This window comes from Falco cherrug, chromosome 1 (genome assembly GCF_023634085.1).
Source record: "Falco cherrug isolate bFalChe1 chromosome 1, bFalChe1.pri, whole genome shotgun sequence".
In the NCBI taxonomy this organism is placed as follows: domain Eukaryota; kingdom Metazoa; phylum Chordata; class Aves; order Falconiformes; family Falconidae; genus Falco; species Falco cherrug.
The window spans coordinates 100,966,804-100,994,765 of NC_073697.1; the positions used below are offsets into that span (position 1 = coordinate 100,966,804).

The following is a 27,962-nucleotide window of genomic DNA, read 5'->3' on the forward strand; positions in this document are numbered from 1 at the left end:
CGGGGAGCGGAGCGGCCGCTGAGCGCTGCCGGGCCGCGGCCGCGCCGGGGCAGGTGAGCGGGGGCCGGGGTGGCGAGCAGCGGGCGCGGGGGAGAGCGCTGGGAGGGCAGCGGGTCCTGGGCCGGGGCGGGGAGCGTTGCCGGTGGGGCCGGAGCCGCGCTGGGGGGCGCGGGGCTGCGCTGCGCCGGGCGGTGCCGGCTGCCGGCACTCGTCTGCGGCCGCGCTCCCCGGGCCGTGCCGGGGGCTGGCGGCGCTGCGGGCCGGAGCGGCGCGGGGGGCACTTTGCTGCGGGGAGTGAGCCCGGCGGGGGGGGGCGGGGGCGAGCGGGCCTTGCGGGGGGGCGAGGCACGGGGGGACACGAGAATCGGGGCCGGGGGGCGGTCGCCGATCGCCTCCCCAGAGCCCCCCTGAACCTGCCCTGGCCCCGCTCGCCCCGCGCAGTAGCTCCGCGCCCCAGCCCCTCCCCTGCAGCCGGGCCCACAGCCGCCCCCGGCTCTGCCGTGACGGCTCAGCCGGGCCAGGTGCGCCGGGCGCTGCCTTGGCGCGGGTGCCGGTAGCCCCGGTGCGGGCAGGGAGCGGCGCCTGCGGAGCCCCGCGGCAGGGGGGGGTTGGCCGGGCACGGGGGGCGGGTTACAGAAAAGCGGCGCCTCGTAGAAGCGTAGTATTACAGAGAGCTTTCTTAGGGTGAAGCACAGTTTCTGCTTTCAGGATGGCTACCAGGCAGAGTATCAATGATAAAAGGGTTTTTTTTTCGGTCGTGGAACTTCACAGTCAGTGAAGAAACCACATTGGGCGGAGGATTTGTCCCTGGTTTGGCAGCTGCAGAATGAGTCCTCTGATACTGCTGGAAACACTGAGCAGAAGCCTGAGGAGGCGGTGAGATGAAGTAACAGTGAGTTCTCAAGGAACCAAAAGCATGGAGTTTTGTCCTTGTAGCATGCCGTACCTACTCATTTTTTTTTTTATAGGATCACCAATTGTCATCCATTTACCATTGTCATCTTTTGATTCTCTCTGTTTTTCTCCTGTGTTGCACAACTGCACACAGCTGGCTAGGGAAAGCTGGCAGTCCTCATGTACAGAGAACAGCACGCGTCCCTCCAGCTCAGCCAGCCCCATCCACAGGCTGGTGGCTGCATTCCGTCTTTTTCTGAGGGTTGGATGTTCAGCTGCCACAATTAATTTTCTCTCTTGTGAGTCAGGAAAGTAACATTGTACTCCTCTGGGAGTACATGGTGTCTTTGAATGCATTATGCTTACTGCTTTAGACTATACATTGTGTGCCGTCCCGCACTGATTCTTGGTGACTAAAACATGAAGGAACTGAAGTTTGACAAGAAAGTGGCTTGGTGGTTTTTTTGGATAGATGCATTTGACATTCTTCCTTGTAGTTTGTCTTCATCTGTGAGGTCCTTGCTTAATTAAAGTAGTAGTCACATGCCAGAAGGGAAACTGAAACTAACTTGATGTCAGGGACGTGTTGATCTGGGGAGAGATTAGAAGTACTGGAACTATTGCATGTACCATAAGAAAACAGCATTGTCCAGAGATTGCTATAATAGTAGCATGGAGCCAAGGGGATGAGTGGTAATTACGTTACTCCTGTGAGCTCACAGTGTGCCACAGGCAAATCTCAGGATGTTCCCTGCTTTGGAGTTTGTTCCTCTCTCTGTTGATGGTGATTGGTTGGAAAGAAAGCCTATAAAGAAAATTAGAATAGAAAAGCCTCTGTCCTGTCCACTCACCCACATTTTGGGCACATAATGCACAAAAGTGAAAGATTTGGAAGGGGCAAAATAACTAGTTAACAATTATTAACTAACACACAGAATCTCTCCAAACATGATACTGGGGCAAAAGACCCAGGGGAAGGGTATGTGAGGGTAAGAATAAGTTAAACGACTAACAAATACAAAAAAATAATTTGCAGTTGCATTAGCTAGGATGATAATTTCATGGGTTATCTGTCCTCATGGTTTTGCAGTCAGTAGTTGATGCAAATGCTATCTTACTGTCCCTGCGGACCAGGAGATACTACAAACAACTTTTCACAATGAAACTTCTTTGGCTTTTCTTAAAGTCAGGATTGCTCTACAGTAAGGTTTGAAACTTTCATCCGTAAGAAGATGTATTGCAGCAACTTGTTCCTGATGCAGGTGTTTGAGACATGAGTATTTATTCCTTCCAGAGGTGGTAATCCATTTCCTTCAATCTGAATTTTCTTCAATTTTCATTTTGCAGCAGGAAATAAGTAAACGAGGAGGCTGGGCCAAAGGGAGAAAGAAGAAGAAAACCCTTAGGGACACCCGTGCCCCCCCAGTCCCCCCTCACAGGGTATACGTGATTCATGGATGAGCGCAGGGAACAGCTTTGAGCAAAGAGGCGTGAAGTCCCTTTCCCAGACATCACCGGTATGCCAGGCAATGAATGTAGTAAACTGCCTCCTGAGGAGAAGTGGGTACCATTAAACTCTCTTTTCATTGTTGGATTATGACTACTATTAAATGGGAATATTGTTTTTTAGTGAGGAAGTTAACATAGGCTTTTGATTAAAGCTGTGGTTAGGAATATATTTCAAATTAAGGGATGCGGGTCCTCCAGAGTTCAAATAAAGAACCCTGGTAGGGCTGTAGCATCTCATCCAGGTGTGACCCGAGGAGAACTGTATCCTCTAGACAGTGCCAGAATATATGCAGAACAGGTGGGATTGCTCTAGTGTAACCTCCCAGGGTTTATGTGATTCATCTGGGTGTAACTGTTGTACCTAACTCTGACACAGCTGAGACCCACCAGTTCCCAAGGCCAAAGTCCTCAGAAGGATGGGGCAGGCATTTATTCACTGTGGCTGAGGGAGAACTCAGCAGGATGTCGGAGCTCCTGCAAGGATTTTGGAGATCTGTTTATTTTACAAACTCATCAATGTATATAAACATCTGGTGTCTTATTCTTAAGACAAGCAGACCTGAAAGAACAGGTTACTGAAGGAGGAGATGGTTAACATGAATAAACTTTTAGACAGTGTTTTAAGGCATTGCTAGCCCTAGAAAGCAAGCTGAGAGCTGTATGGTGGACAGGACAGTGAGAGTCACATATTCTATTTTCTACACACATTACATAAGGAAAAGGGTTTTTCCCACCTTTCAGTCATAATGTGATGCCTTCTAATTGGGACTGCTGTGGCCTTCTGCAGGGTCTGATAGGTGAATGAAGACCCAGGCAGTGTTGGGTCTTCTCCTTTAACTCCTTCTGGAGAGCACTTTGTAACTGCTAATGGGCCATCTGCACCTCATTGCCAATGGGAGATTATTACAGCAAAGCAGTAGTTAAGTCACAGTGCAACTTGATGCTATCGCATGGATTTATCAGGACATTTAAGCTTTTGAAAATATTTCAAGGACAGAATGCTTAAAAACTTTTATGATGGCTGGATGAAAAGTGGGATGATGCAAAAAACAAGGGTTCCTTTTGTCACTTTTCACTAAGCTTGTAGGATGTAACTTATACAGAGATATTATAAAATTGTGCATAGGCATAGCGTCTTAACCATAATGGAAAATGTGTGTCAGGGTAAAGCAGTTGATTTGGTTACACATCTGTAGTGAGAATGATGTTGCTGTCTCCTGGGAGAGGAGGGGAAGAGTAAGGCCTTCTGCCCCTCTGCCCCTTGCCCTTAACATATTCTTATGTCCGAGACAGATATTTTTTTTTTTTTAACCTAGGAAGAAGAAGATTGAGTTCAAATCTCTATTCTGCATGCTGTTTTTTAAATTCTCAGGGAATTTGTCCTTTTTTGAGTAAAATGGTGAGTCTCAAGCATGTAGCAGGTCAGGGAAAGGCTGCTGAGTACTTCCTTCCCTTCAGTTTCTCCTGCGCTTTTTGACTGTGGCACTGAAGGCCACTGCTGCTTGGGAACCCCCATCTCTAATACAACAGCCCAGCATTCTTGTTGAAGCTGAGTAAGCTTGGTTTTGGTTAGCTAACAACTATGAAGTCATTCTCCTGAAGCAAGAAGTGGAGTCATAGTGTACTATCGTGTGTGGGTTAGTGTCCCGTAATCCAGGGGAAAAGTGTGTCTGAGCTCCAGCAACAGCAAACTAGTTGTCCGATACAACAGTTGAAGAGAAAGTCTCACACTTCCCCTGTTCCAGCCCTTCAGTTCTGCTACTTCTTGTGTTTGGTGAGCATAAGGACCGTTGAGCTGACTGGAATTGACTGAAATAAGGACTGGTTGAGCTGACCAATTAGCAAGTCTCCCCTAGAAAAAGACCCATTACTGTAGTCATAGAGCAAACACCTTAAAAATCATTCTTCTTGTTGTTCCCTTGTATGGGGAAATATTTAAAGAACTGTACAGATCTGTGCTAGAAAACCTAGGACATCTACTTTACAGGTAGTACAGTAGAACTCTTTCTTAGTGGTTCAAAACAATCCATCCAAGACACAAGCTGAGGAAAACCTTCTGCTGGTTTTGAGTCTGTTACTGTACTCTTTCAGCAGCACCTTGCTGGAGATAGAAGAGAAGAATTAATGTCTTCTGGAAGAATACACTGTCCAAAAGAAATGCAAACCCAGCATCACTAAATTTGCACCCCAATCCAGAATGTTAACTGTGTCCTCAGCAGGGTCAAAATGGTTTGCAAATGCATGAAATTTGTAACAATTTACATGTATTGTTGTGATGATGTAATAAAAATAAGAGGCATACCCAGTGGCTAATGTTTACTCTGAATACTTAACTTCCATTGAATTTTAAACTCATTGGGGGACAAACTTGGGAAAACAAATTTTTCTTCAAAGGATCCATTTAGCAAGTGTTGTGACCACTCCTTAAATGGTTTTCAGCTCATCGGTTCCCCTAAAGTATTCTCCAGTTAAGCTCATTCTGTTATGCACATGTGAAATTTATTTTTTTTTCTAGCCTGAAGTTTTCTTTTAACCTAAATGTAGATAGCTTAAATTGGTATCACATAGGCTTTTACCTTTGTGCTACTCTATTCTAATAGCCATGATGTTTCATTCGCCTGTCAGACGGGCGAAGCATGTGGTTGTAGAATGGTAGTGCTTTTTTGTCTGTGGGGCACGAAAACAAGGGTGTATTGGAACCCCGCTGTTACATATGTGAAAGTTAAAGCTTGATCTGTTCAGGCATTCCTGCTTGGCAGCATTTAATCCTGGCACAGAAAGGCAATTCTGAAGTCCCTGCGTAGGTTGTACTCAGTTCAGTTGAGTAGCTTAGTAGCAGGCTACTTCTAGGTCTAACAAAAAAAGAGTTAACAGAATAGTGATTTGAATTTTTTAAAAAAGGGAACACACACACCAGAATACAGTAATATTATCCAGAAATCCTGTGTCTTTGCATCTCGAGTATATTCTAATTGTTTCTTCACTCCTTTCCTGTTTTCATAGGTGAAATGGATCAGCGCTTCATCTGGCAAGTTGTTTTTCTTCCCTTCCGCCTGAAGGGGAGGCAACTCCCTGATACTCTTGGACTTCTTTTTTTTCAGCAATACCTTGGTGGAGCAGATAAGAGATAAGGAGCATTAGATGCCGGAGCTGGAGCAGTATCAGAAGACTGAAGCCTATGAAGTATTTAGCAGGAGATCACAGGACAGACAAAAAGGCAAATCACACAGACAAGGTATTGAATGGGACAAAAATATGGGCCTAGAACAACAGAAGATTCCAAGCTGGTTGTGCAGACTGATGCTCATTTACAGCCTTTGATGTAAAGGCTTGTTAAAACGTGGATGCTCATCTGAGGGAGCTCATTTGTGGGCATGAAACAGAACATGTTTCTTCCGGCAAATCCTAGTTTCATAAATATGACATATAGCAATCTACACCAGAAATTACAATCGTCATCAGCAGTGACCAAACTATTGTTAACTGTTCTCCATTGTTCTGTTATTGCTTGTTAAAGAAAATGTGTTTTGAATTAAGAAATTTAAAGTGCTGAAGCAGCTAAGTGGCAGAACCAGGCCTTGTCCCTAGTGTAGCCCTAATCCAAGGCTGGTTTAACACCCAGTCCAGTTAATCAGTGGGAGAACAGAGAAACAACAGATGATGAATTTGTGTACACAGATGCTTGCAGAAACGCAGGTGTTTCTAGAAAAAACAGTATTTGTGAATAGGAATTGCTATTCACAAAGACTTAAGTGTGCTTGAAGGAATGTGCGAGTTAAAACTGGCAGAAAGAAGATCACGATCCAAGGAGGAGCCTGGAACCGAGGCAGAGCCTGGAACCAAACAGATGAATCAACTGGGACAGAGTTAGGTGATGGATCTGCAGAACCGACAAGACCAAAGGAAACTCCTAAGAACTTCAGATGTTGACTAATGATTTGGTAAGTGTATATAAGCTGTGCTGTATCCCTTGGTTCTCTGCCACTCAGTGGGGTGGTGGCTCAGCTCTGAGTTGTGATTAAAGCAAGCCTAGTGGTACCCATGTCGTGTGTGAATTTTGTCTTTAACACTGGGACACAAGAGGAAGGAGTCAGGAATCTCTTCTGGACATACCCGTTACCAGCGTTCTGCTGCCGGCAAGTAGGTGAGATCATCTGATGAGACTTGGACACAGGTAATTCCAGACACAGATCTGAAAGTGCTCTTGTGTTTAAATTAAAAAAAATTACATACTGGTAAGGAAGTTAAGAAATTTGATAAGAATGGAAAATATGCTCAGCATTGGAAGGGGGGTGGTGGTGCCCCTTGCTGAGGCTTTAGAGAATTGGGGAAAAGATTCCCCTGGCACAGGCTTTGCAGAAATGAAAACTGATTATTTTGTGCCAGGAGGAATGGCCATTCCTGACTCATACTACAGGAAGAGTACTAATGGATTTGTGGCCTCCTAGAGGAACTTGTAACCTCATAACTCTAGTTAAACTTCGGCAGAACCACCTCAGATTTTCCTTAGTGCGTGATTTCCTTGAAGAGTCAAGTCCAGGTCTGTGGCATAAGGTAACCCATCCCCTGTTTGGGATCCAGATGTGATTGATTTTTAATTCAGGCTTATCTGCTGTTAGAGTTTTTTATTTTTTGGTCCAAATAGGGAAATGCTGGTTGTGTGCATTCTTTTGTTCTTTCCTAGAGTGTTGTTCCATGTTTAGTTATTTGCTCCTTACAAAAATAAATTACAGGTGTCTATGAAACTGGAGGTATTAATGTTGTTGTGGTTGAATGTAGCAGTGGAGCTAACTTTATGTATTTAAATCAAGAGAAACATAATGTAATTTCACTTAAAGTCTGCTCTGTGAGGGGTGGATTCTACCCTGATAAGCATTTAAAAAAAACAATAATCCATGAAGAAGTATAGGTAGAGCCCCTGAACTGGTGTAAGACAGAGAACCTCTCGCTGATATCCAGAAGTAGTGGAACTGTTGCCATCATGACCTTGAAATACAGAGACATTAATGTTAATTACCGGCAGCTTAAGAATCTAACAGACAAGGTTGAAAATAACTTCCCACTACCACCTTTTATTTTGGGGTTTGTATCTGTTTTGATGCATTCTGATGTATTTTCAAATACACTGTCATATCCTGTGTAGTTTGTGAAAAGTGTGTGGCAAATGGGACTTTCCCGTTTTCAGGGATGGTGAGCTGGAGAGTGGTTTTATGTAGCAGTTGTAAAAGAATAAAAAGGGATTAAAAGACTTGTATACCTTGCTACCAGTTTAGTGGCATGAGAATTGCTGTAATGACATTCCTTCTGGCTCTGAATGAACACGCTAGCCTGCTGAGTTTCCAACCAGACCAACACTAGCAAAGTATGTGGTTCCCAGATGGTGAGGTGGTTGTAAGCTTCGTCAGTAGTAGAAGCTGTTGAGAAAGTCACAAATCATTTGCCAGTCTGCAAGTCAAGTTCTTGGCTATTTTGTCACTAGTGTTGATTTAAGGGTACATTGCTTATAAATAGCACTTCAAATTTGTAATTCTTCATACCGATAAGATGTTGGTACCATAAGAGGGCCATTGTGCTGAGAAGGTCCAATAAACATATGGCGATGTTTGTGTTTATCCATTTTGCCTTCCCTTAGATGAAGTTAATTTGTAATTTGAAACCTTAGTGGCAGGATTTGGGGCTTTATCCTGATCAGCCATCTAAGGGCCAGCTCTCGGCTGCAGCATAAGTATTTGGATCTTTTAAGCACCAAATGAAACTTCCACTTAGCTACCATTTTTTTCCTTTCCTCTTAATTTTTATATTAAAATAAAGAATTTTAAGTATTTATTGGCTTACAGGAAAAAAACACAGTGCTATCCTTGTCCTGTTATGATAAGCTCCTAATTTGGAGGGCAGAAAGCTGAGTCCACCAAGAAGATGTTGAAAAGAAGGGGGAAGAATGTTAGAGCCATGAGTTGGGTGTTCTTCAGCTGGCCTAATCTGCAGAGGGAAGATGCTCCCCAGGTAACTAAAGGGAAGCACAGGAGAGCAGCTGGGAGCCAGAAGTGTGGTGTGGGCATAGGGAAGTGCTACGCTGCGGTGTGTCAGGCAAAGTATTTTCAGGAACTTTCATTTCTTGTTATCATTTCACAAGCTCCTGAGGGTGCAGGCAGGCTGGAGGCAAGAAGCTGCCAGCATCAAATATGTGGAGAAAGAACATTTCTGTCTCCGTTGTACTTTCCTCGCTTACCTGTTGCTTTGGCAGGGCAGCGAGTATGCAGGCAGCTTGCATGGCCAGTGCCTGTGTCGTTCTAGCACAGAGGATCAAGTGCTTCATGCTTCAGAGCTGTCAGGCTGACACTCTTCACCATTAAATGCAGCTGTAAATTGCAGCTGTAAATTACAGCTGAAGGAAGACAGAAATCTTGCTTCAGATGATGTTGTTTTGATCCATCCTTTTGCTCGTTCAGTGGCTACAGAAGGGAAACACTGCCTTGGTAGGAGCATCCATTGAGTTCTCAACATGTGGTATGAGAGAATTGTTGTGTCTATGAAAAAGATCATTACAGCAGTTTTTTTAAACCTATCCACACATGTAAAACCTTTGCCAGTAAAAGAGTACATCCACACAATGGGGTCTAAAGCACACAGATCCAATGCAATCCTCCAAAGAGCTTTGAAGGTCTCTCCCCGAGGGTACAGACCTGGCTGTTGGTGATTCTGTTGAACTGCCTTTTATGGCAGGTTGCTTGGAGAAATTGCTATGTCAGAAGTAGTCTTCTGGGGGCTGAATGCTGCAAATGGTAGGATCTTTAAAGAAGCAAGTTAATAACCTTAAGACTTGGGTTTGCTCTTTTAACAGATTGTACACAAATGGGAGGCCTGAGCATGCTGCTTTTAGCAGGGGAACATGCCCTGACTGCACAAGAGGCAAGGAACTCTCTTCTTTCGCTGACCACAAGCCCACAGTTTTAAGAGAACTCTGAAGAGGACTGTTTGATCTGTGGGAAATGCAACTTCAGGTATGTACCTCAGGTGGGACTACCGTGTGAGCGCTGTGATAGGAGCTGTGTATCCCAACTGTGAATGTAGAGGTTGGGCCCAGTTTTTAGCTTGGTTCAATATGAACTCTGCTGACTGATTCTCTGATCAAGAGCAGGCAAGCCTGCCCCCTGAGAAGATGTTGTCATGCGTGGAAGGATTGAAGTATAGTGAGTGTGTTAACAAACAAGTGGTTTGAAAAGTGGTTTGGGCAAGGTTCTGGTATGCTGGTGTAATGCCTTTTGCTTTTACAAAGGTGTGCAGTACATACAAGTGTTTCTGCCTGTGTCCAGTAGTGCAGAGACCTCTGGTCTTTTTTTGGACTGATTGTTGTGTACGATCTGTGGGTTTTGGGACAGGTCTGAAAATTGTTCAAAAAGTGGCTTGTATGCTGGGTGAAATAGGTTGTCTCTTCCATAAACCTGGAAAGAAGAGCTGTGGAAGCAAGGAGGGTTTCTTTTTTTCTCTTTTCATTTTTACTGGGAGGAAAAGCAGTGATTAACTATAGTTCTGTGATACCCCCAGATGCAGACTGTGTAGTGCATTTGAGGTGGATCACTCCTGTACTGCCAAGACTGAGCCCGGGCTTCTCAATGCTTTGGCCACTGCTTTGAGCAGTGGAAGTCCTTGTGCAGCTGTGGGTACTGGCTTTCTGGGCTGCAGCGTGAAAAATACGAAACACTAGGGTAAGTTTGGCAGAGAAGTGGACAGAAATTGATTACTTTGAAGACTACAGGACATTCTCTTTTAAGCACAAACTTTTAATCTCTCCATATGGAATTTAAAAACTGCTTTTAACTATGCTGTTATGTTTAAATGAGAAGGAAGGTGTCTAGTAGTTACAAATGATCTGTTCCCTTAAGAAGGTTCTTTGCCTTCTGAGTTGAGCTTTCTTGGTTTTACACGAAAAGTGCCTCAAGCTGTATGATTTCAGATGGCAGTGAAGGAATTACATCTATGTGGGGATTTAGAGACAAATTCAAAAGTATGTTGTCTTATCGTTTCAGTATATGAACTTTTCTAAACAGGATTTGCTGGGTTTTGAGCAACAGACCCACCTCCCATGTGCCTACATCAACTCCAGTTTTTCAGATAGACACGTGCATTATGGTTTGTGATGCAATATTTACTTGATTCGTAAGCCGTACTGTGCTCTGCTCTTCTGGGCTTGTAGTAGTCCTTTGAAATGCGACCCTGCCCATCAAAGGGGCAAGCTGTCACCTGCTTTCCCCACAACATAGAGCAATCTAACTGTCATAAGTGCAGGCAGAACAAAAAAAGTTGAGGGATTTGTGGGCTGCTGTTCAAATCATGGTGGGTCAGGAATCAGCCCATGCTTACTAATAAGTTCCTGTATTTTAATTATCTTCCGTCATCTGAGAGGCAGGACAGTGCTAGGGCACTTTCCAAGGGAATAAAACTGCACTTGGCTGATTCTTTCTGAGGGTTCCCTATGTAAAAAGCATCCTTCAGCACAATCTGGGTGCTTGGTGTTCTCAAAGGGACCCAAATGGATGAAGTTCGCTCCTCCTGCCTGCATGAAGCAGGAATTATGTCTGCAGCTGTGCTTCTGCGCACGGAGAAACACCCTCAGGTTCTTTGCTTGGCCGACCAGAAAAAAAACCAAAAAAGCTGAGGTGGCAACAGCGTCTTGCTGTCTTCTCTGAAGGAAGTAATTTACCATCATCTTGCAGCTTGCCAAACATGCAGCAAGTGTGATAAAGAACATGACATGCACTCTCCTAAGCTCTCAGCAGGCCAGGTTCTGCTGTCCACTGGAGTCTAGCTCTTCAGTTTTTCTCCACGAATGACATGTTGTTTGGGGTAGTGACGAGGAGGCCCCCCAAATGCCCAGGCTTTGTTTCTAAGTGCTATTAAAGTATTTTGGCTCTTGAAGAGACTATGTTCCTTGTGAGGAACAGTTACTTCTAATTAATATGACCTGTTTTCCTTCTGAAGGGATGGGCCATGAGACTGTGGAGGTGGAGGTGCTTCATGAAGGAGGCAGTCAGGCAGTGCCAGTCTGGGGGTGCCCAGCTGTGCAGGGCAGTGACAGCACCCATGTGCCTGGCAAACGCTTCTCTTGCAGTGTTGCAGGGAGAAGGTGTGAGGGTGCTGGGAGAAAGCCTGCGCCCCTGGGAATGACAGCAGCTAAAGGTGAGGGCTGGCTGCTTGGGCAGCAAAGGGTGAGCCAGCCATTCCCTTTGCAAATGCAGTGGAGAGGGAGGGAGCCTGGCCTATAGGGCAGGGCTGGCAGGGGGTCTGAGAGAGCCACTCTGCAACTGCCTTACTTAGGGACCCTGTGGGGAAATCACTTTGGGATGGGGGCAATTAGAAAAAACTGGGACCTAAAAGAAGCATAGTATTACAGGAAGCTTTTTAGGGTAAAAGACAGCTGTCGATTTCAGGATGGCTGGCATTCACCATCCTAAATCTGTTGCCACGGCTCCCTAAGCAATGCAGCCTGCAACCTCAGCACCTGCTGACAGGAATAACGGAGGCTGGAGCGGAGTGGAGACCCCGTGGCCAGGCTCTGTTGTGCTCCCTGCAGGAAGGGGAACTTGACAGTACCACAGAGCTGATGAGATGTCCACTGCCACGATTTTCCCTTTTTTTAACAAATTCTACCAGGGACAAGCAATGACAGAAAACGCAGGAATGTGGTTATGCCAGTAATTCAAAGTCCCTAGAACTTGTTGTAGTTCCAGCATACTGGGTGGATTCTGCCCAGATTCTTTCTTTTTCCAGTGTGTCTGGTGGAACAGAGGCAGCTCCTGTAACCCACCAGACTCTTTGGAATTTAACTTACTGTGCTGGCCCTTGGCACTTTGATTCTGGGACTTCCAGTCCCAAATTGTTTAGTGTTGCCCAAATGGTCTTCATTGCATCTGTAATGCTTTCTGGCCCTTCTGCCTCGCTGAGGATTCGATCAACGTATCGATACACTGTGGTGCCAGGTGGAATGGTGATCTGTGGCCAGAGCAATGTAAGCGATAGTGGGGCAATGTTTATATCCTTGTGGAAAACTATTTGAAAATGTAGAGTCCCACTCCAGGCAAAGGCAAACTGGGCTTTATCTTGCACGGGGAGCAGAATCACGAGGAATATATCTCTTAACATCTTGAGGAGCCATCCAAGTATGGGATACTTGGCCATAGGCAGGGGGACAAGGAGCAGGCAGAGGGGGCAGCTGCACACCGCCAGGGAGCTGCAGCACGTGTGGCAGCTGCACAACCTGCCCCAAGTCCCCCAGGGGCCCCTGCACCCCCTGCCAGGTTGCCTGGGCGGGCTGGGGGGTGACAGTGGGGAGGTGGGAAGGCCGAACGGTGATCAGCAGCCCCGGGACAGAGGGCAGCACACCAGCAGTGACCGGTGGTGGCATGGTCAGGGTGGTGAAGCTCATGCCGGGCACCTCTGATGCCATCGGCAGCTGGAGGGGAACATCTCTGTTGGGGCAAGCGAAGGGGGTGATGGGGTAAGATGCTGGCCGGCAGAGCTGGTTGGGGGTTACCCAAAGGGCAGAAGCACCACAAGGAGCGTGCTGCTTTATGTGCCGTGGCAGCTGGCCAGTGTGGCATTTGTTGGGGCAAACAGTGTTCAGGGGTTCTGTCCCCGTGGCTATCATTCCGCCAGCACCTGCTTCAGCCAGCATGTGACGGTTTGACTTTTAATGCCGAACAACTTCCCATCTCAATGGTTTCCCATCCTGCTGATGCTTTCCTGTTCTCCGTGCTGATTTCCCATCCCCACTGTGGTTGCCCAATGAACTATGTTTTGTTTTGGGAGTTGAATTTCATGTCAAAGGGGAATTTTCACCTTATTTTCTGTTGATGACAGTGGATCTCAAGACCTGATCAGCTTGTATTCTCTTGCAGCCAGAACTTTCCTCACTTGAAGGCTTCTTTCTGCATAACTTAGACAGTGGTGTTCTTTTTGCTATCTGCTGTTTGCTTCCCGTCATTCCTAAGGCTGCCTCCCTCGTTGAGACGTCCCTTCATTTGTAACTACTTTGGAGAGTGGGTCAGCTTGACCTAAACTTTGTGCACAGATTTGTTTAACCTATAGTTAAACTCTAAATCAGAGTGTGGTAATTCAGGAGTTTAGACAACAATTCCCCCCTTTGGGGCTTATTTCAGTCCAAGGCCTGTCCACTTCTTTGACACTCAGGTGGAGCCTGAGTGACTCCAGTCATACACATTGTTACAGATTGGTATCGCATGCCCAGGGAGGTGTGGTAGTACTTTGGAGGCGGGTGACTTTGGGATGGAGGTGTGCGTTCATATTACAATGAGGTTTTCTCATCTGAAGAGAGGAGTTTCACCACAGCTGTTGGCTCAGCAGCAGACATCTCATCAGCTGCATGGTACTGTCAAGTTCCCCTTCCTGCAGGGAGCACAACAAAGTCTGGCCGCGGGGTCTCCGCTCTGCTCCACCCTGTGCGTGTGCTGAGATGGCAGGGTGTGTTGCTTAGGAGCCATGGTAAATTTGATTCCGTGCATGCCAGCCATCCTGAAAGTGATAGCTGTCTTTTACCCTAAAAAGCTTCCTGTAATACTATGCTTCTCTTAGGTCCCAGTTTTCTCTTAATCCCACTCCCCCCCGCCCCCAAGTAATCTTCCCACAAGGTCACTGAGGCCCCTCTGCAGCTTTGGAAATACCCACCCACATCTGGGTCCCATGTCATTATGTGACCCCGCTCCAGTCACTGCAGGTTGTGGAAAAGTAGATCACAACCTCTAATGGAAACATGCTTGATTGCAGCAGACCCTGTAGGTGATGGCCACCCTACTTCTCAGCCAGATCTTGTCTGGGAGCCTCAGGGTGATCCCACAGGTATGTTGCTTGAGTGAATGTGCACCTAGGTTTTATTATTCTGTTCACGTGAAACTCAACTTAGCATTTGCTTGGCCAATGCAGAAGGCATGTGGCAGAGCATAGTGGGCCAGGCTCAGTGGTGTGCTCTGGGGCACTCTGCCTTGGGAAACTGTCTTTGCCAGCCAGTCCCACCCTGTGCTGCTTGCAGTGGCAGCTGCAAAGCCAGTGGGCTTGTTGGAGTAGAGTTTAGGGCTGGTGGGAGCTCCAGGGAGTCCCTTCACCCAACCTCTCTGTGCAGGGCTTTTTTTGGCTCAGCATTGTTTGTCCAGGCACTAGGTAACTTTCCGCACAGGGCTCCTGAGCGGAAGGGAGAGGCAAGTGTCTTGGAGCCAATCCTGAGTTTGAGCTGCATTCACTGCTCTTCAGGTCTGAAGAAGTCTATTAAAATATTTCCTGGGAGCTGCTTTATTCTGTTTGTCTACAGGCGTGGCTGTAGGCGATGGATATCCAGCTTTCCAGCTGGGTGCCAGGGCTGATGGGCAGGGAGACGGCATGGGTACGTGATGGCTTTTTACTTTGGCCAGCTCAAAGCCCAAATGTGAGCAATGCATCTCTTGTGGGTGTGAGACTACAGACCTTCATCGCTGTGTGTGCTGTATCATGGCATGATCCCCTCAAAGGTTCTGCTATTCAGTTATGATGGTGTATATCACAACATATGATGCAAACTTCTCATGGGTGTTTGCTTGCAGGTGTGGCTCCAGCTTCTGGTCTGGATCATGTGCTGGAGCTCATCTGACATCCCAGGGGTGCATCATCTGTCCTGACTGAGCTCACAGACTAAGCACTCCTGATCACTATCCTATTAGTGAGAGATTTCGCTTGATACTTTCTTTCAAGTGCTTCAAAGAGGAAAGCATATGGACAATACAGAGGACTCTCCCTGTGGTCATTCCAGGGCCTAGAGGAGATCCTGGAAAACCTGGATAAAGAAGCACAGGTTGGGTATATATCTTTCTGAACCAGAAAACTTGGGAAGTTCAGGTTTGAGACATGTATGGACAAGTTGTAGCCTACACAAGCAGAAAGGGATCAATCAGAGCCTCACTGCACTGATGCTTGATTTCATGGCTTGCAAGTACTGTGAGCTGCAGAGATGGTCCAGAGTCTCTGCTGCTGGTTGTGGTTCAAGCTGAGTCCCAGGGACAGCTGTGGCCCTGGTGACACCATTACTGGCCAGAGCTGTTGTGGGCAGCTGTGGGTACCCAGCTGGCAGGAACTGGAGGTGTTTGTGCCATGCTGCCAGTCGCCTGAGGGGAGAGTGCCCCTGGGAGACAGGGAGGATGCGCAGGCAGCTTGGGGTCACTGAGCCTGTCAGCCTTTGCTGGGGCTGTAGGCGTGCCCTGGCCAGGATCAGAGCAGCCCAGCTTCACAGCCTGGTTCATCCCCGTTGTTCTCCTTGATGAGTAGAAGACTGTCCATGACACCTTGGGGACAGGGAAAGGTGAGAGCTGGACACCCAGTTTCAGGCAGGACACCTAACTTGAAGGCAGCTAAAATGGAGGGCTGTGCATTCAGTCTCAGGTGGTTTAGCTGTTTCTAGTTGTGGTTTTGGTACCTTGGTTTTGGTTTTCCTCTTGTTTTGGGGGACCATGAAAGTGCCCAGAATACGGCTGCAGGAGCTTGGGACTCAGTCCACTGTGTGTGTCTGTTACCCTGAACTGTGTATGATGGAGTTGGCATGTTGGGACATGCTTCTTAAAAAGGTCTTTTTACCCAGCTGAGCTGGCTACAAGTGTCTTCCTGTTCTCTCTGAAGGAAGTAATTTGCCATCATCTTGCAGCTTGCCAAACATGCACTAAGTTTGAACAAGAAAATGACATGCAGTCTCCTAGGCTCTCTGGGTCAGGTTTTCCTGTCCACTGGAATGTGTCTAGCTCCTTAGGTTTTCTGCATGAGTGACACATTGTTTGGAGTAGTGACAAGGCAGCCCCCTCAAATATCCAGGCTTTGTTTCTAAGCGCTATGAAAGTATTTTGCCTCCTGAAGAGCCTGTGTTCCTCATGAGGAATGGTTACTTCTATCTAAAGTGACCCACTTTCTTTTTAAAGGGATGAAGCAAGAGACTGTGTGGAGGTGCCTCAGGAAGGAGGCAGTCAGGCAGTGCCAGTCTCCAGTGAAAAAACAGAAGCAATGCAATTAGCAGGTGTGCCAGGTAATTGCTGTCCCTGGGTCATGCAGTGTCATAGATCAAAATCAGTGTGTGTCTGCAGGCTCTGGTGCCTGCTCCTGCACATCAGATCAGCACCCAGACTTAGTACAGAGCGAGTGTTGTAAAAGAAGCCAGGAATGTCTCTCTGTGGATGACTGTCCTCTCTGGGTTGTGGAGGTTATTGCCATCAGTGTACCAGAGAGGTGCTGGTAACCCTCTGTGGATGCAGTGAGATGCTCACTTGTCACCACAATCCATTCACAGGAATTTCAGACCTGTGCCATTTCAGGAATGAGGCCATCTGAACCATGTTCAATAGATGATGGAAATATGACTCTTAAAGGAATGTAACCCCCTCAGTAGCTGCATCACAGATCTCTCTGTGAGTCTCTAGAGGCCCTAGGCCCAAGAGAGGGGGACTGCTGCTCTGAACTGAGGTTCAAAGGGATTCACTGAGGGATCAGGCACAGGCTTAGTGGGAACCTGCACCCTCCTTCTGCATTCTCTGTCCCTGAGCCATGCTGAGGATTTATCTTTCTCTGATTCTTGACAGTGCTGTCCAACCCCAGGGAAGCCCACCACACTGGGATATACAATTCTTTTGAAAGGATCCAGGTACTGAGCAGTCTTGCAGGGTGCCACAAGTGGGAGGCATGTCTTGAAAATGGGAGGCATCAGGCAGTGCCCATGCTGGTGAAAAGGCAGAGTGGGTGGGCCTGACTCTGTCCCCTCAGGTTGTGGGTGCTGGGCTGGGCAGGGGGACCCGTGGGTGGCACTCCCTGACACAGGGGTGGCATTTGTCTGTGTTGCTCAAAGTGGCTGAGAAGGGGGAGCAAAGCCATGACACTGGGAAAATTGGATTATGGCCATTCCAGAGGGCAAGCAAAGCTGATCAGAGAAAGAGAGGTAAAGAATGTGTTGATCTGCAATGGTTTTGGTTTTCTACCAAAAACCAAGGAAACACAGCCCCAGGATGTTTACCAGTTCAGAGCTGCTAACAAAGTGAGAAAAAACATTTTCTGGCCATGTCAGACCTGTGAGATTCCAGGACTCACTAATGTGCAGATTTTTTCCTCCAGCACAGAGAAGCACAAATGCTGTGGATCCTAAATGTTTCCAGAAGTACTGCATAGAAGGTGCTGTGGCAATCTTGGGCTCCATGTGCTTGGGATGGTGTTATGTTATGTGATGCTTGTGTGGAGGAAGAGAAAATGGTGAGTTGTTGGGAGCATTTTTTCCCAAACTTCTGTATTAGCTGGCTCCTCTAAGCCATGAAGCTTTTCGAGGTAGGGTATTCTGTAGTGCAGAGTTAGTTACTGGCCAGACTCCACTGAGATTTCTGCTGTAAGATGTTTGACTTGGCCTCTCAATTCATGGGTTAGCTAAGTGTTACATTGCTAACTTGCTAAGCTAAAAGTGACCCTGCCTCAAAAGAGCAGACCCAGCAACAGATATGGGAAGAGCAAGGTCAGAAAGTGAAAATGCCGAGGGATCAGATTGCCACAAAAAGGGAGAACTGCAAGAGTGACATCTCTCTCTCCCTACCAGTGAGCTGAGGAGAAGAAATCACCCTGCTAGGTGATGCCATAGATCCCAGTTGTTCACCTTGGCCAAGGTGTCCCAGCAACTCAGACCGTGGTGAGGAACCTACTGAGCTTTCTTTGGAGAAAGAGGTTGATCTGTCCCATCTGCTCTCTGGCACTGCCAGCGTGCGTGTTGTCAGCACGGGCAGGAGTTTTGCCTGTCAGGGCTCTGGATATGTATGCGGCACCAAACAGAGCACCAAGACTGTCCCCTTCCCTGGGCAGGGATGGGCAGGAGAGCCCAGTGCTGGTCCCTGCCAGGCATGCTGAGAGAGGAGGACAGGAGGCTCTCCTGGCCCTGCAGTGCCGTGCCCAGTTTTGGTCCCTTTGGTCTGCCAGAGTCGGGTCTCCTTTCCAGCACATGCAGAGCAGGCAGGTCAGGATGGTCAGGGCCAAGAGGAGACGAGCCATGGGCAGCCAAGCAGAGCCCAGCCGAGGGGTGCGGGGTGCCTAGTTTTTGGACAGAGCTCTCTGTGCCCACAATTCCCATGTGCAGCCAGGTGTCTGCACCCCACAGTGCACCAGGTACTGCCCTGCACCCTCACCCCCACCCAGCACCACAACTGTGATGTGGCCTTGGCAACCTTCTCTCTCCACAGGCACCTCAGTTTGAGAAACTGGCCCAACAGCAGCAGCTGCCCCTCGCACCCAGACAGCCGTCCTGCACATCCCAGCACCCACTGAGAGCCAGACCCAACACCAGCAGCCACCATCTGTGCCTGGAAAACTGGCCCATCTGCCACAGAGTACCAGGGAACTGGCTTCCTACCAGCCAGGCCAGCTGCTGGGCTTCAGTGATGTCATGGTTTAACCCTGGCCAGCAGCCAGGCACCATGCAGCTACTTGCTCACTCCCCCCCACCCAGAGGGATGGGAAGAAGCATCAGAAAGAAATGTAAAACTCCAGGGTTGAGATAAGAACAATTTTATTATTTTATAGGTAAAGCAAAAGCCACGCATGCAAGGAATTCATCCACCACTTCCCATTGGCAGGCAGGTGTTCAACCATCGCCAGGACAGCCGGGCTCCATCATGTATAATGGTTACTTGGGAAGACAAACGCCATAATGCCAAATGTCCCCCCCTTCCTTCCTTCTTCCCCCAGTTTATATACTTAGCATGTCGGCATATGGCATGGAATACTACCTCTTTGGCTAGCTTGGGTCACCTGTCCTGGGTGTGTCCCCTCCCAATTTCCTGTCCTCCTCCAGCCCCCTTGCTGGCAGGGCCCAAGGAACTGAAAAGCCCTTCCTTTAGTATAAACATCACCCAGCAACAACTAAAAACATCAGTGTCCTATCAACATTGTTCTCACATCACAGCCAAAACACAGCACTGTACTAACTACTAATAACTATTCCAGCTGAAACCAGGACAAGTGGTCAACCATTTATTGCTGAAGAACAGCACAAGAATAAATACAGAGCAGTAGCACAATTGCCTGGGTCCTAACAGCAGCAGACCCAGGAATTTTGCCAGTTCTGGGCTGTACTTCATACTGGGGCATGCTGGGAGATGGCCATGGGACCTGCTGACCATGAAAACTGGGGTATGGAGCATGAAAAGGACAAACTGACCCTGAACAGAGTGTAACGAGATCTGGAATGGGGACGTTCTTGGGCTGACGCATGGGGTTTCTGACAGGCCAGTCAGAAACACTCTGCAGGCCCATTTAATGGAAATTATGGGTTAATCCACAAGTGGACAGCCTGGTTACTGGGAAGGTGCTAGACCAAACTGTTCCATCTGCTCCTGCAGCCCCACTATTGGGAAGGTAACCACGGAGCTCCCATGCCCCAGCCCTGGGAGCCCTAAAGAGCTGTCCTAAGGACTGTTGGGTCATCCCAGAACCCCCACCTGCTGGCTGCCTAGTAGCTGTGTCAGTGGGCACTCCTGCCCTCCCCCCAATAGAAATCCTTGGGTGCCCCTGATGCAAGAAAATATAATGAAAAACTTAAAACTGCTGCAGGCAGGAGCTGCATAGATAACAGAAACATCAACACACAAGCTGGAGCCTCACTGCCTGGAGAGACGCTCTGGGGCTTGGCCTGCTCAGCACTTCAAGGGACAGTTAGTAAGATGTAGGTGAGCCCCACAAGAATGTAAATAAGGAGCCTTCTGATAAGGACCTGCTAACTGCTAAAAGAAAACAAACTACTGAAGTGATAAGACTCAAGGATACTCAGGTAAAATAATTGTGGTAGTGGGAGATTGTGACCTTCTATTCAAATGCCCCCCCCCCAAAGAGGGTGGATCCCCCTCTTGGGGAGTGTGCGTAGTGAATTTAGAATGAACTGTACCTTTAAATTGAAGCGAGAAAACAACTAACCCATAATTAGTAGGTGTAGACTTTGGGCAGAACTAACCAACTTCACTGTATATATATATATTATGAGTACAATTAAGTGTGCAAGTTGGGAGGAGTGATCCCCCTTGCACCCAGTGCCACAGTAAACACACCTGCTTTATTACTCTCCTTGGGTTGTAGAGTACAATTCCGCACGTCAAGGGGTATGGCCCTGGGAACTGGGGGAGAAGCTGGCATATGGCTCAAGAACTGGTAGAGAGGGAGGAATGTGGGTGTCATAACTGGGGGAGAGGGGCCACTACTGGTTGCTTCTCTGCTGCTTTGCTCATTGCTGCGGGGATGGGATGCATCCCCAGAAGGGGAAGGGGGAGCGCCCTGGGACAGTAGATCCCCAAAGGAGCCAGAGCCTGCTGTCCTGAAGGCCAGGGCGAGGCAAGCAGCTGAGATGGGGGTTTCAGGGAGACCCTCCTCTCTTCTCCTGGCCCCCATACCCCCGTGCTGCTGAGAGCTGGGGAAAGCTCTCCAGGCTGGGGGAGGCAGCCCTGGCACAGCCGCCTGCCCAAGGGTAGCTGCCTGCAGGAGAAGCAGCCCCAGCTGTGATGTGTCTCACATTGTGGGGGTCGCTTCTTCAGGGAAACCTGCAGCCCTTCCCCGTGGCGGGGTGGCCCCGCCAGCTGTGCTGCAGGGTACAGCCTGTGGCCCTGCCGTGTGGGGGCTGTGGTGGTTTTAACCCCCACTCGCAGCCTCTCCCCCCGGCAGGCTTTGGGGGGACACAGGTTCCCTAGGAGAGACCTGCCCAGCCTGCGGCACTACCAGGAGCCTCGCTTGCTTTTCAGGGCATTCACAGGCCGTTCTATCTGGGCTTCTTCCCATCCATGGCTGCCTGGCAGGGCTGGCGCTTGCTGTCAGCTCTGCTCTTGGCTGACTGCTTCTTAGGGTTTGACTATTTGTGTAGTGGCACTTTGCTGTTGACACAGCTGGATGGGCTACAGCCAGCTGCCAGTAAGATGGCACTGCTGGAGCTGGTGCAGCGTGCTGAGGTCCCGCTGGAATCCCAGCTGTCACACACAGATGCAGTCGTCTTGGCTGACTAGCAGCTGAGAAAGACAGCAGTGTTGAACAAGCTCTCACAGGGAGTAGGTACCGGCATGTTCTTGCACCTGTTTGGTATTCTCTGATAACATGTGAACCAAGTGACCGGCTGCAAGGTTTGAAGGGGGACAAGTGAGGTGTGGCTCTCAGGAGAGAAGACACTACTTGGATTCCAGCGGATACAGTGCTGCCTCATTCTGGACTCCAAGGCTCAATTTTGTAACCTAGTTTCTATGCGCTATAAAAGCAAACCATGGATAACAGAGAGCACGAGTTTGTGCTGATGGCAGCCAGTGTCATAAGCCTACTCACTGATGTGCCAGAAGGTGTATGTGCCTACATGAACAATGCCGAACTCCATAAAGGCAGTCCTAACTGCCCTGCCTTCCCCTGCCTGTTTTAAGTTGTTGGATTTCTCCTTTACCAGCAGCACCTATATCACCTCCTTTCTATAGCAACAGCAAGCCGCTAAATACCTTCTCCAGGGGAGCAGTGCTGTGCTTTCCCAAGGCGTTTTTGGGCTCTCTAAGAGTACAAATGTGAGGGGTCATTGTTCTCACCACAGAAAGCAGAACTTTTATGGTATCACATGGCTACCAGGGCAAGGTGAGAAACACCAAGAGAATTCCTTCCTGGCACCTGCTCCAGGGGAGCAGTGCTGCACTTTCCCAAGGTGAGTTTAGGCTCTGCACAACTGCAAAAGTGTTGGGTTAGTTTTCTCACCCCAGAAAGCAGGTAGCAGAACTCTTGTGGTGTCCTTCACATGGCTACCAGGGCAACGTGAGAACCAAGAGAAGTGCTTCCTGGCACCTTCTCTGGTGGAGCTGTGCATGGGTGGTGCCATGGAGCATTTTGGCTCCAGATGAGTGCAAAAGTCAGTGGTTTTGTTTCTCACTCCAGAAAGCAGGTAGCAGAACTTTGGATGCAGGGAAAGGAAGGGGACAGTTGCTTACTTTGGACACTTCAATGAAGTGCTATATATTATATATGTGTGTGTGTGTGTATATGTATATATATACACATACATAAATATATATAAAAAAATAAGGAACAGATCCACTTTCTTAGTCCTCAGTACAATATGAACAGTGGACTTGTGGTGACGAGAATTTCAGTAAAACTTCACTTCTCTTTTTGTAGTTGGGTGTGTCTGCGGTGGGTTTTTGTCTGCAGACTTTCCAATGGTGCCTGCCATAATGGTGTACATTACTAATACGGTTGTTCTTTTGCTCCGCTTCCTGTCTAACCAAACCATTCAAGCAACTGTTAAATTTAACAGAGTTACTAACATTTTCATTCTTAGGTCAAATCTGTGATGTTTATTAACTAATGTCTTGATTTTTACTGTACAGATTTTATCAAAAAGGGAGCTGCAAGGATTGGACAAAAAATGACAGACACAGCTGGAGCAGATGTTTAGAGGCATCACAACTATTGTGGCTGGCAAGTGTGTGAATCCTTAAACAAAGAGGCCATAGACAGTGATCAGTATAGAAAGAGCCATGAATGATATTCACTACTCCGTCAAGCCGCACAGGAGCACAAAGCAGCAGGTTGGTTTTCTCGCGACATGAGCTGCTGCTCAGAGGTGGCTTTTCAAGCCTGATTTCTCCCTGCGCAGCCATGGAGGGGTGAGCAGAGCACTGCGGTCTGAAGCCTGCAGAGCGGTTACTCAGCTGGCTGGCAGCTGCATGCTGGGTACAAGCAGCTTCTGAAACTCACGCAGTTTGTTTTCTAACAATGTGGGGAAGGGAGAAAGAAAGAAAGAAACCAATTAAAGCAGCAAGAAGCAACAGTGGTATGCCTGGAACAGAAGGAAGTTTTATCATTTATTTTAATTAAGGTGGTGAATCAGGCTTTGCATCTGAGCCACGTGGGTTTCTGTTGTTTTGCAGCATGGCTGCTATTGAACGTGATTTTGGGCAGGCTTGTTAAGTATTTGAAGTGGTCACAAACAGCCAGACCTCTGCCTTTTCTTGCTGCTCTACCAAGGGAGTGTAAACCATACTCCCTGCAGCAGGGTGACAGTGATCAGTGCTGAGAACTGTGTCTGGAGCTAATGCAAAGGATTTGGATTTTGGTCTGTGCGAGGGTTTGTAAGCAGGTGTGTCAATGCTCTTTCCTCTTCATGTCGTGACAGGCACTGGAAGTGATCAGACAGTTAAAGGAAACCATGCAGATCGAACATGCTCACATGAGGCTGCGATTTATCCTTTCAGCAAAGGAGGGGAAGAAACTGAGAGAAAAGCTCAAGCCCCTGATTAAAGTTATTGAGAGTGAAGATTTGCACAAACAGCTGGAAACTGGGAGTAATAAAGCAGTCCTTGGGTGTCATACTTGATTTGACTACCACCTGTACCTTTGACTAGACGATGAATGAATATGTGGAAGATGTTGAGATAAACTGCAGGTTTACCAGAGGTTCTAAATCAGAGGTGTGCTTTGTGGTTTTAACGTCACCTAATCCTAGTGAGGTCAGCGTGCGAGTAGCCTTTATTGTACAGAGGTTGCTGCTTCAAGCTGCGGAGGAGCAGTGTCATTCCTCTTAGCAGTGATTATCCTACAGCACAGATAAATTTCTCTGCATGTATGGAATGTTACTGTTCATTTGGTGGGTCAGGCCTGTATTTGACAGCGGTTAATTAGGTTTTGAAAAAATAGTCTATGGCAAAGCAGAACTTGGTATTAGCAAGTATCTTTCAGAGACCAGATTAGAATCTAGCAATCCCAGCTGTCAAAAGACATGCCCAGCATGGGTAAATGGAACTGCAGAGCCTCTGTGGAAAGATTACTTGATAGAAATTGCTTATCAATTCTGCAAATTCCTTCTTAGTCACTAAAGTATTTTTATTTTTAATGAAAATTAATGTGAGACCTTGAAAAGGGTCTAATGACAATCAATTACTGTGGCTTGACTGATGACCTGTGAAAAATTTCAGGTGTGCCTTATTGACCCAGGCTGCTTCAGAGAGATTGATGAGCTGATACGGAGTGAGACAAAAGGGAAAGGAACCCTGGAAATGCTGAGTCTGAAAGACGTGGAGGAAGGAGACGAAAAGCTTGAATGAAAGCCTTCCCACAGCAGTTCTACTTGCAACAACATTCTATGAAATGACTGGTGGTAGCCATGCTCTTCTGTTCAGCCTTCATGTTTTTTCCAATCTCCTGCTGCTAGATATTTCTTGACACTAGTCCTCTGGGATTTTTCCATGCAGTGTAGGTTTTTTTATCCTTCTACACTTGCTTGGTTTACAAATGTGTTTGTCTGCAGGAACATTTTGTGTCAGTTGTACTAATGAGGCCTGAGTTAAGATGTGGTACAAAAGTGACTCTCGCTTTGGTTTACTTTAAGGGTTGCTGTTGAAGAGCGTTGGGCTGATACGGTGCCCATCGTTGCTATCTGGAGCTGTCAGTGCTGAGCGGCCGGTTGCATAGATCGCTGAGGGGTGAGTTTGTGAGGAGAGGAACCTTCAGAAGAGAGCTGCATTTTCACTTCTGAGCAGTTGCAAAGCATGGATCGTGCCTAAAAATTGATCTGCTGGCAGCACGATCACTGACTTGGGCTTCTGCAGTTAGCTGCTTGATAACTCGGGTAAAGGACCATTCTTAAAGATTTCCTATGCTGGATAGAGGACTACTTGCTGACTTAGAAAAAATGTTCTCCTCCAAATAACTTATTTGTGACACATATTTAGCTACCCTAAGGAAAACGAATTATCACCTATTTATATATTATAGATACAGAAAGACAGTATTTTTGTGAATGGTATAGGAGGTGCCTCTGGCCACGGCGATGCTTTTAGTAGGCCGAAGGGGTGGCCTGCGCTTGTGAGCTGTTCATTCCACGGCATCAGTGAGAATCTCCGACAGGCATGGGTGGCCTCTGCCCATCAAGCTGGACAGGCTTTTGTTGGGCCGCCATTCCACAGCAGGAGCGGTTTGGTTGTGCCCCGTTTTAGTGCGACACAGAGCAATCCTGGCAGCTGTCCTTTCTCCTCTCGCTGTTTATGCTGCTTTCTAATACCTGCCCAGCATTTCCAGGCAGCTCCTGAGGCACAGGATCTAGTTGATGATAATTCCATGAGATTTTGTCTCAGCTGTGTTAAACAAATGCTTTTTAGTGGAACTGGTGTGTTTCAAAGAAGAGGGGAAGAGAGCACAGCAAGTGGAGGAGGAGAGACAGAAAATGCAAACCACCAGGCAAAGCCCCTGTGCTTGGGTGACCGAAAGCTCAGCCAGCAGGGATTTACGGAGCCTTCAGCGTGACGTACCCCTTCCCATGCTAACAGCAGGCAGCAGGTCAGGAGCTGCAGGCTAGCCAGCGCCTCGATGTCTCTCCCAGACGAGTGCTGTGTTCATCATTGGCTGTTCACTTTTAGCGCGCCCGACTGCCTGCTACATGAGAACTGAAGGGAGCTCTGGCTTGCGCTGCTGACGTGACCTTTTCCTTTGTAGCGTGAACAGCGTGGGAAGTCTCCAGAATTTAGGCAGGGAGGGCTGAAGACAACTGAAAGCGGAGAGTTTTGACGTGTGAGGTGCAGGGGGCCTGTGGGACTAGACCCTTAGTCAAAGGCTTCCTCCTGGAAGCTGATTTCTGCAGGCGCCTGTTGACATGAGCTTGTACAAGCCTGGCTTACGTTTCTTGAGCAATATTTTGGAAGGACCGTCTACTCGAGAGTCTGACTTTTGCTGAGGGCCACTGAAATGGACATCCTTGAGGCATTTTAGCCGTTCTTCTAAAAAGCTCTCTCTTGCCCCCCCGGTAACCTGCCGTGATGTTTAAATGCTGCCTAGGACAGTGTAGTGGCATAATGACTCTATTTGCCACGTGGGCCCCGCCTCAGTGTGGAGACCTCTACATGCATGGACAGACTGGCCAGCTTCCTTGTGGGCACAAAGCCTTCACTGCTTGTCTTTCAAAGGGCCATCTCTTCATGCGCATTTTTATGAAGCACAGAAGATGATAATGTCTGTGTGTAGCCTGTCACGGGCCATTGGCGTTAACATGCAATCCATCAGTCTGCACATGAGGTGCTGAGTAAGAGCCTGGGATGATCCTGTGTCGGTAACACTTGATTTCAGAATCCTCTAATTTCTTTGTTTCCTATTTTCAGCAGCTAGAGCACCATAGGACGGCTGCACATTAAAGATCTCGAGTTACAGAAACGTTATCAGAGCTGATCTACAAGCTTGGTGCTAGGAAGGCAGTTTCCCTCTATAAGGAGTCTTTTTCTGCAAATCAAAGATTGAGGGTTATCCTCCTCTCTGGTAGAGGGAGCTTGGTTTTATTTCTTAACAAATAAATGTACATGCTTGCATTCCTTGCTGTGTCCGTGGCTGAGCCAGAACATGCGGGAAGGACAAGACCAAAGCCCAGTCTCAGCAGCTGGTCTACAGGAACAGACCTCCCTGCGTAGCCATTCCCTGCCTGAGGCACTGATGTTGCGGAGGCGCATGGTGAGGCAGGAACGGGCTCCTGGTGCCAAGTGAAACCAGCCGGCAGCTGCCAGAGAGTGCGGGGGGGGCTGTTCGGGTCCACGGTGCCCACATGTATTCCCTGCAAGTGTCCTGGCCCGCATCTGGTGGGGCTTGGAGGGGTCCCCCAGCTGGGCGGGCTGCAACTGCTGCAGCCACGGCGCTGGGACCGCGCTGCCCGCCCTGCCTTGGGCTGCCTCAGTAACTGGTTATTCATTCGCCTGTTGCCCACAGAAGCGGAGAGGAGGGGGCCGTGGGTGGCGATGGCTGAGCAGGAGGCGCTGGCCGAGCAGGAGGTGTGTGCCATGCGGCACTGGGAGGTGCCGCCGTGACAGTTCCCCCAGTGCAGGGAGTGAGCTCAGCTCTGTGATGTCACAGCCCGTGTCACAGCCTGCCAACGTCCTAACAGCCCGGCAACGTCTCCACCGGGCAGTAGAGCCACGACGGCTGCCACGTGCGCAGCCAGGCTGGAGGGCCGAGGCAGGAGCAGCGGCACCATGCCGGGCCGCAAGGCAAACCTCAGCCAGCGCGCCCAGGAGCTGTGTGCTGCCGTCGCCTTGCAGGGTACTGCCCCTTGGGCTTCTTGTGGGGACGGCCTGGGGCGGGCGGGTGGCTTTCGGTCCCCGCGTTGTCCTGCACGGTACCAACAGCGCCTTTGTGTCCCCCAGAGCAAGGCGGGAAGTTTTGCGCGCAGCCGCGTGAGGAAAAGCGCAGTGGGACCAGAGAGCGGCTCCCCCGCCTGTGTGAGGCTGTGCAGGAGGACGTCCGTGCCCGGGGCCATAGCCAGCAGGTACCGTCGGGTCCCTCCTGCTCTACCCCTGCCTGGCGCTGGCCCTGTCGGGAGCGGGCGGCACAGGGCAGCACTAGGCTGGGACTGGCCCCAGGCTGGTGGTGATTGTTCTCTCTGCCCCTCTCGTGCCCACAGCACAACAGACGCAGCGTCTCTGAGACTTGCAGAGCGCCGAAGTCCTTGGGGGCCACTTTGGCCAACCAGACAGGGCCCAGCGCGCCCGGGCTGCTTGCAGGGGGCTGGGGCTGTGGGAAGGCTCAGAAGG

At 48.6% G+C, this 27,962-nt stretch overlaps 1 long non-coding RNA gene across 3 annotated transcripts; it reads left to right on the forward strand.

Moving 5' to 3' along the window:
• Positions 1–310: 310 nt before the first annotated feature.
• Positions 311–27,473, forward strand: LOC102050515 (uncharacterized). Of its 3 annotated transcripts, XR_008732570.1 has the most exons (9): positions 311–9,404; positions 16,350–16,453; positions 17,004–17,065; positions 17,530–17,664; positions 17,999–18,123; positions 22,785–22,985; positions 23,573–24,648; positions 24,785–24,878; positions 25,554–27,471. It is a non-coding gene; the product is annotated as an uncharacterized LOC102050515 (long non-coding RNA). The 3 variants fall into 3 exon arrangements; XR_008732565.1 differs by having other exon boundaries at positions 23,573–24,878; XR_008732567.1 differs by having other exon boundaries at positions 312–9,404; positions 24,785–27,473.
• The last annotated feature ends 489 nt before the right edge of the window (positions 27,474–27,962 follow it).